General features: G+C 32.7%; 1 pseudogene; it reads right to left on the bottom strand.

Moving 5' to 3' along the window:
* Positions 1–7273: 7273 nt before the first annotated feature.
* Positions 7274–9094, bottom strand: LOC143555955 (UDP-glycosyltransferase 87A2-like; annotated as a pseudogene).
* Positions 9095–9811: the final 717 nt, after the last annotated feature.

Below are 9811 nucleotides of genomic sequence, written 5' to 3'. Positions count from 1 at the left end.
TTAAACTGGTTGAACCTCCCGGTATAATCCGGTTCAACCAGTTGTACCATTTTTTTAACTCAATCCAGTAGGAGTAAAAAACCGGTTTTTAAAACATTGAAAAAGACTAAATTGAAGTTTCAAAATATTTTTATTCTCATCCCTAAAGAAACAATAATTCTTTACCTCTTCCTTGCTTGAATATATATTGTAGTTTGAAACATATGTGTAGTTTTCATTACTAGTTAAAAGGTTTGATACTGCCATATCATTATATCACATTGCTAAGGTTTGGCATAAGTCTCTAGATAAGAATTATCTATCCTCTAGTAAGCTCCAGTTCAAGTGCTAAACGCTAATCCATTTGTATATTGTTAGTTTGTGTGTTTAAGTCACAAAAGACAAAATAAAATAAGTTTAGAATGCATACAAGTATAGTTGAATGTATGGTAATGGTGCATGAAGTGCTTGTGTTAGTATATATATTTTATATATGTTTTGACACGTGTTTTGAATCTATAAATAAAATTTATTTTTATGTTACCCCTACTATACCAGGCCCGTCCCAAGGGTGTGGCTGGGTAGTCGACGGCCATAGGCCAGACACCCCGCTAAGCCCGAATTGTTTTTCAAATTATATGTATTTTTATGAAACAAAATATGTATAATCAATGTTTCAACACAATTACATAAACAATAGCTTCGTCTAGTGGTAAAGAGGTATGACAAATAACCAATAGGTTGTGGGTTTTAGTCTTATTTGAGACATTTTTAAGTTTATTTTTATATAAAAGTTTTTTACACAACTTAAATCATAAATAAGTAAGCACACTTAAAATTAAATTGTTTAAACCCAACAAAATGTTCCTTTTATTTAAGACCCCAAAAAAATTCGCCTTTGGCCCAAAAAAAATTTCGTCTTCTCGAAGCCGGCCTTGTACTATACAAGAGTATCGGTAAACCTAAATATCAATCCAATGACACAATAGCTTTCAATACTAGATTCTTGTTGTTTAGTTAGAACAAAAGTTGAGAGTTTTTGTAATAAAGAGACAAAACATAAAAGTAAATGAACTTAGAATGAAATGGGAGAGAATCAATCTCAGATGGGTATTACTTTGTCTTTGAATCTCCTTTAACTATTAAATGAAGCGGTTAACATGATTGTATTTTTTGCTTTTGTAAAGTGTGAATACCACCAATTATGAGCAGTGAGATTCGACAACTTCTCTGTGACCAACTAGTTGGAGTTAAGGCAATCTTAAAACATGATTATACTCAAGCGTAAATGTTAAGTATATTCCAAGATCCCAAAAGGATTGACATTTAAAACTTACAGTTAGGGTTGAAATATACGAACATTTATTAATCAAATGTGAAAATGAATGACATTTCAATCTGACAGTCGACGCTCAAAATTTATAACAACGTCATCTTAAACAGCATAAAATTTGTAGACTCATGCCTTTCGATCAAAAATTTTTAGACTCCACCTCTTAGTCATAGTTAGTTACAAACTTTCTATTTATACACACATACTTTATATATATATATATATATATATATATATATATATATATATATATATATGGTAAGAATCCTAAAAGAACCCTTTGCAAATTGAGAACTTTGAGAACCATTTTGGACAATTAAAAACACATTTAAAAAATATTTAAAAAAATCATAAAACAAAAAAATAATAAAAATTTTAAAAAGTAAAAAAACCAAAATTCTTATATTTCTTTCCGGTTTCATTAAAAAATAGAAAAAATACAAAAAAAACGTCGTATTATACACATATGTATAATTTTATTTAATATTTAGTTACGTAATATACACATATGTACAATATCATTTATCTTAAATTATACACGTGTGTATAAAAAATCATGTAAATGTACATATATGTATATATTATACATCTGCGTATATAATTTGCTAAACCGAGTTTTTTTTAATGAAACCGGGATGTTAAAATAAGACTTTTGGTTTTTTTACTTTTTTCATTTTTGTGTTTTTTTTATTTTATAATTTTTTTTATTTTTGATTTTTTTGTTGTCCAAAATGGTTCTCATAGTTCTCAATTTCAAAAAAGTTCTCTCATGATCCTGATCTTATATATATATATATAGGGGATGGTTATACTAAAAAGAAGTAGTTTCCTAGAAAGACTAGGAATAAATCATAGCCATTGGATCATGTTAATCAATGTTGAAATTAAAAATTACCAAAAACCGATATAGTTTTCTATAATTACTTTTTCAACACTATAACCGACATAGTTTATTAGAATTGTTCTTTCACCATATGTTGTAATCCCACTTGTCAATAATCTATTGGTTCATACCATTCTTAGGAAACTCTTTCTTTTTATTTGAACCATTTTCTATATATATATATATATATTAATTTTCAACTTTTTGAAGCATCGCTGGTTGTACCTTATGCATTTTGTGTTGTATCTTTATGTCCATCTGCTATATTGTTAAACTTCCACTTCCACGTATCGGTTATTCTTTACACGTGTATCAGAGTTGTAACTTTATTTTACAACCACCTTTTCACCTCACTCTCTTATCATGCATCACATAGTACCCTTCTCTCTCTCTCTTCTCACAGATTATGCATCACAGCCGCCACGGTAATGCTTTCATATCTTGCTGTAGTGATGTCTCCAATTTGTTGTTGCCGGGTTCTGTTTTGTGAACCTAGGCGACTGCGTTGCGGGGACCGGTGACTTTTGGTTGTTTATGGTTGGGGCAAAATTAAGGGGGTTTTATTTGTTTAACCAATTTCTTCACTATGAGGTATGAATTTTATGTAACTGATTGTTTATTTTTATCGATAGTGTTGAGAGATCACGGCCACCGGTGGTTTATTAATGGTGGCGTAAGTATGATGGTGCTGTTGTGGTTAAAATTTCTTCTGTTATTACTCCGATTAGTCTTACGGTGGTGTTGTGCTACTTTTGTGACTCCGATTTCGTCTATTACGGCTCCTATACTTCTTTTGCCAGGCTTGATTTTGTAAGCCCTAGGTGACGGAATGTTGTGGCTGTTGCCGAGTTCCATTTTAGAACTCTAGGCGACTTATGGTTGTCTATGGCTGTCGCTGAAGTAACAGGGTGATGTTGTCGTCTGTCTGTGCTTTGATTATGTATGTAGCCGGTAATTGTTGATTTGAAGTGTTTTAACAACAACGGATTGATCATTAATGGGTCATAATGAGTTGTAACACTTCTTAAAAAGTGATATTAGATTTTAACGCGCCCAAGTGTTCTTTAATTGGGACATTTATTACATTGTAGTCTCGGTTAGTATATGCTAAACTAATTCATGAATTTGATTTAGTAAAACTGGCATGAACGCATTCTGCATGCATTGCTACATAGCGCAAGCTTCATGAAAGTGTACCATCATGTAAAGACTTTTAAAGGTTGGAATTAAATATCGCTTCTAATGCGTAAAACAAGGTTTATTACGTGTCGTGTCTAGAGGTGGCAAATGGGTTGGGTTGGTCAAACGAGTCACAGGTTGAAATGAGTCATGGGTCAAAACGAGCATGAGTCAAAATGAGTTTGGGTCAAAACGAGTCAATTAAAAGGGTTGTTTTGGTTTGGGTCAAAATAGGTTTGGGTCAAACCGGGTTTTGAGTTTTTTTTTTGAACGAGAATAACGGCGGAAACATTTTATTTTTTTAGATTTTTCGGTTTTTACTTAAATTTTAAGTTATGATTTTTTTAGTTATTTTTTTTGAATTTTTTTGAGGGGTTTTCTATTAAGATCAATACCTCAAAAAAATATTCAAAAATAATATTAAAAAAATTATAACTCAAAATATAAATCATAAACAAAAAAAACTAAAAACACTAAAATGTTTCATACGTTGTCCTCGTTTCATAAAAGAAAAAAAAAACATCTAGAACAAACCGAAACCGAAAGAATTGACGAAAATGAAACAAAGAAACAAAAAACCAAAACCGGACCACATCAATCGAAATCGAAAAAATCAATCAAAACGAAACTAAAAGAATTCAAACCAAACAAAAACAAAATTGAAAAACGAACAAAAACGAGTCCGGAATCGACCAGAAAGAAACAAAAAAAACCAAAACCCAACACGTCACGGGTGAAAACTCGTGTTGACTTGAAACCTGAACCGAACCAGTTCCGATCTGAAACCCGTTTCGTGCCGAAACCTGTCTTGTACGAAAACCCGTTCCGATCCGAAACCTGACACATTTCTTAGGACACTAACCTACATCGACCCATTTCTTTGAACTTGTCGACCCATTTTGACCCGAAAATAAAAGTATGGAATTCAAATGACTCATTTTGGACCCAATTATTTAAACGTTTTACCCAAACCAACTCATTTAACTTTAAAACAACTCAAATTGACTCATTTGAAAGGGTTTGGATCAAGATTGCCACCCCTAGTCGTGTCGCACATGCTCTCTGATCGTGGAAAGATTCGTTTCTTTCTCTCTTTTAGTCGGCGATGATGGTGGCTCGCTACATGGCGTGGCAACCTCGTTGCAGCCGTAGCGACGCTGAGTCTTTGTTTAAAGTTAGTAGTGTTAATATTTTTTTGATGTTTATGGGTTTGGTGGCTTGAGTCGATGATGATGACCATAAGGTCATCTGAGACAGTTTACCTGTTAATTTTTTGGCATCTAAACTAAATTTGGGCATCTATTAGCGTTTGATGTTTTGAGTCACTGAATTTGTATTTCAATTGATCTAGAAATCTCATTCATTGGTTGTCTGACTTCGGTCATAATCAAAGTGAAAGGAAGATTTGAAATATTTATAATAGTTCTGGTACGAAAGTAGGCTTATATTTATATCTGGAGTGTTTGTTAACGGGCTAACACGTTGTGAACTGATCAGGTTCATCTCAGCTGGTGATAAGGGTATTTTTGGAAATTTTGGCAGATTATTTTTGGTAAATGATGGGTTAGACATGGTTTTTGCTTGATTTTGGGTTATGTGGTAGTAGTATTGTATTCAACAGTTGCTGCAAGGTATTTCATGTATTTATGACTTAGCTGACAGTTGGCAAATGGATATTTAGTTAGGCTCGAGCGTGATTTTTTAAACAGATGGGATAAAAGGTAGCCCGTTCCGTGTTGAAAGTGGTCGTCCTGACCCAAAATAAATATATGTACATAACAAAATAAGTAAGGACAAAAAAAGGATTTCTATTAGTTTGGATTATTGTTTGCTAATGTAGTAGTGATCTATTTGTGTCAAGGTTTTGAGACTTTTGAGTGAAGACGTCAACAAATAAGGACAACAAAGAAGGTCTCGGAAAGACCCCTCTTCGTGTTGCTAAAGTCCTTCATGAAGGCATTAGAGGTAAACTTTTGATTTTCTTTTAAGAGTTAATCTGTCTTTGAAAATTACTATATAAACATGATTGTAAGTTTATAGGACTTGAAATGAGAGGGGTTGAGTTGAATCGATTAAATGATAATGATAAGTCATATGAGGCTATGAGCCACACAAACCTAGTATTTTGTTGTTCTTTTTTAACATTTGTGTAGTCATAAAAAATCTTTGCTCATTTTTCTTTACAGGTGGACTACATATTAGGAGATAAAGATGTTATATGATATAATATGTCACAAATTGACCAACAAGAAGCATATAAGCACTCTCGAATTGATCTTTGTTGGCGACCTTATTAGACCTTAGTATGTATGCACCAAAAACTTTTTCAGTAGGGGTACGAATACTAGAATCAGTTCTTATCATAATCAGGTTACATTAATTTGTATAATTAGGCTAATAGATTCAATATTTAGTTATTTTTTAGCAAAATGATGCATGTAAGAACATGAAGTAAATTCAATATTACTTTTGCAGTTTGTGTTTTTATGTGGAGTGCCAAACATCACATTAAACATCACATTAGGTGGAAGAGTCAACCATATTTAGCATAATAGTTAGATAGAATTTGTGGCTAATTACATTATAATTACAAATCCGCGTAACACAGAGTTATAAAACCTAGACACAAACCTGTGCAACACGCGGGTTATAAAACCTAGTATATATATATAAATATTAAACTAAAAAAGTTCGAGCAAAACAAATTGAACCGAACGCGATGCTTTTCTTATTCTTGGCTTGTTTTTAAATTGAACCAATCGATTGGCTCATTTCCAAACCGAGCCGAACTCAAACGGGCATTTTCAGAGATTTTCAAGGGAGCGGCGAGCAGTTTGGAGTTCGGACAACCTTAAGTTTAACGGGCATGACTGGTTATTTTTTGGCCTTCAACTAGGGCCGTCCAAACCGCTCGTCGCTCAAACTCGTTCGCCGCTCGCTCGGAAATTGCTCGGAAAATGCTCGCTCGTTTTTTGCTCGATTGTAAACGAGCCGCTCTGCTCGGTTCGATTTGCAAACGAGCCAAGCAACGAGCAAAGGTTCTGCTCGGTTCGGTTCGGCTCGAATATTTTAAATTTATTTTATATATAATTACATATGAACAAATATATATATATATATATATATATATATATAGACAAAACACATAAATATAAGCTTACAATTTTTTTAACCCCTTAAAATTTTTCCTATTTTGTCAATTTTATGATTTTATTTGTTCCCTTCAAGTTTTTAGAATACTAGAAGTGTGTTTGCATGATCAATTTATCTCATTTCAAACTTACTTTTAATAAAAACTTGCAATATATTACACGTTTTTCTAAAAATTACTAATTTATTTATAAAATATATAATTTATAACATTTAAACTTGTTTCTTATTGAAAATTTTAAAGTGAAAAATAAATAAATAATGCTCGAAATCGCTTGATGTTCGATCGAAAAATGCTCGATTCGATTTTGGCTTGTTTCGGTTTTCGCTCAGTTCAAATTTCAGCCGTTTGATTCGGTTGTTAACGAGCCAAGCAACGAGCAAGCCTTCACTCGGTTCGGTTCGGCTCATGAACAGCCCTACCTACAACAGATTTAACTACAGTGGCCCAAATTGGGCCGCCCAATGATCTATGAAAATTGAATTTTATACTTTGTGTATTTATTAATTATGTTCTATCTATTCGTTGTTTTTAATCCAAACTAAAGCCAACATTAAAAGTTCAAAAAATTAGCAACAAGAAGCAGTTGTTCCTACATATTGTCTACTAAGTAACATTATATTTGAAATAACACATCTATTTCGTCAAAAAGAGATTACCCCAATCAACAAGAAGCAGTTGTTCCTACATATTGTCTACTAAGGAACTTTGCTTCTTTGAATCTCGGCTAGACATACCAAAATCTAATTCACAAATATTCGTTCTTTGAAAAATCTCCAACAAAAGCATCAAGATCTTGATTAACCGATCCACTTTCACCAACGCTTTCTTGGCAAATTACTTGCAACTTCTTGGCCCTTGCCATCGTCTTGATCCTCACAACACACTCTGAATCCATAAACTCTTTTACAAACTCCGCAATATTATCTCAAACTCTTTTACAAAAGCGTCCAAAAGCCGCAAATTACTATCTTTCACCGAATTCCACCCACAATGCGGTTCAATATTATCTCATAAACTCTTTTACAAACTCCGTAAATTACTATCTTTCACTGAATTCCACCCACAATGCGTCCAAAAGCCACCTATAGAAGAGTGTGACAAAACCCTAAGTTGCTCACACCATTCCACCACCATCCCATTCTCCCCACATATTTCTTTTAAATGGGACGTTCTCTCTAGCCACCCATAAAAAGTTGACACCACTATGTGTTAACCCAAATGCGATTTTGGTCATTTCAGCACTCGAAACTGAGAGATAACTACCCAAAGAAACATACAAGACGATTCGTGGTTGTTTGGAGTACAACCACTTTAGGTAAATTGGTTTGTTTGATGAGGACTTTGCTTCTATTTCTATGTTTGGCCCACATATGTAAAGAGGCATTTTTATCCGGTCTCTAAGAGCGTCAATGGCTTTAGATTCTAACTCGTAAATAGTTGATATTAAGACATAATTTGCTTTTACGGTTATATTAGAGGTGGCAAATGGGTTGGGTTGGTCGAACGAGCCATGGGTTGAAATGAGTTTATGGGTCAAAACGAGTATGGGTCAGAATGAGTTTGGGTCAAAACGAGTCAATTAAAAAAAGGGTTGTTTTGGTATGGGTCAAAATAGGTTAGGGTCGAACCGAATTTTGAGTGTTTTTTTTGGTGAACGAGAATAACGGCGGAAACATTTTGTTTTTTTTAGATTTTTCGCTTTTTTATTTATATTTTAGTTATGGATTTTTTTTATTTTTGATTTTGAATTTTTTTGAGGGGTTTTCTATTAAGATAAAAAACCCAAAAAAAATTCAAAAATAATAACAAAAAAATTATTACTCAAAATATAAATCATAAACAAAAAAAGTAAAAACACTAAAATGTTTTCTACGTTGTCCTCGTTCCATAATAAAAACACCTAGAATCGAACCGAAACAGAACAAATCGACGAAAATGAAACAAAGAAACAAAAAGCCAAAACCGGACCACGTCAATCTGAATCGAAAAAATCAATCAAAACGAAACTATAAGAATTCTAACCGAACAAAAACAAAACTAAAAAAACGAACAAAAACGAGTCCGGAATCGACCAGAAAAAAACAAAAGAAACCAAAACCTAACACGTCACGGGTGAAAACTCGTGTTGGCTTGAAACCTGAACCGAACCCGTTCCAATCTGAAACCCATTTCGTGCTGAAACCTGTCTTGTACGAAAACCCATTCTGATCCGAAACCTGTCACATTTCCTTAGGACACTAACCCACATCGACCCATTTCTTTGAACTTGTCGACCCATTTTGACCTGAAAATAAAGGATGGAATTTCAAATGACTCATTTTGACCCATTTAATTAAAAACTTTTACCCAAACCAACCCATTTAACTTTTAAAACAACTTAAACTGACTCATTTAAAAGAGTTTGGATCAAGATTGCCACCCCTAAGTTATATCAAAAAGATTGGGTAGAATGTCTTAAAGCTTATCACCAATACCACTATGAAAGATCATCAGATGTCTGCTATTGTTAATGAAGATAATCCAGGAATATAAACGTGTATCGTTCGGTTTTCTAAATATCTTGCTTCTGAAATATATATTTTTTAAGTTATAACAATCCATTATAAGTTTTTAGTTGAAATCCGTAGTTTAAAACGATGTTCGGTTCTAGACTGGTTACATAGCTATGTTTTATTTAAAATAAAACATTGTTTCAAAAAGAAATTTCTGTAAAAATAAAATTTACGTATTTTAATTATCTAAATAATTCCGTTGTAGTTCAGTTGGTAAAATATAAGTTTGTTGGTTTAACCGAAACAATATTGCAAAAACGTTTTACAATTATTGTTTTTATAACCCGTTCTATGTCACACATATTTCCTTTTCATCTAGTAGGATAAACTATTCGAGTTGTATAAAGCCATTTTAACATTTATAATCCCTCGTTAATAATAGTACAAGTAAAAAAAACTATAAATCAACTAGTCGAGACGGTACCAATAGGCAAGTATAACTAGTTTGATCACATTTAACCTCTAATTTAGCACGTTTATAGTAAATACAACATATTGTAGTTCAATCAATCTTTCCAAGTCGTTTATTAACCTAGCAACATGCATCAAGTGTTTTAATAACTCCACACACTAGTCTTATCTCATTTATCTTTTTAGATGTTAACCATATTTAACCAAAACTTTACAAAACAACTATATTTATTCATTTATAAGTATAGCGCTCATAACTTTTATAAGGAATAATACACACCTATCATTTTCTAATTTGAGAAATAGATCTAACATTCTGG

This window comes from Bidens hawaiensis, unplaced genomic scaffold (assembly GCF_021521415.1).
Source record: "Bidens hawaiensis isolate Kalapana, Puna unplaced genomic scaffold, B.hawaiensis_p1.1 tig00018419_1, whole genome shotgun sequence".
Taxonomy (NCBI): domain Eukaryota; kingdom Viridiplantae; phylum Streptophyta; class Magnoliopsida; order Asterales; family Asteraceae; genus Bidens; species Bidens hawaiensis.
This window is presented reverse-complemented; position numbering and strand designations above follow the sequence as displayed.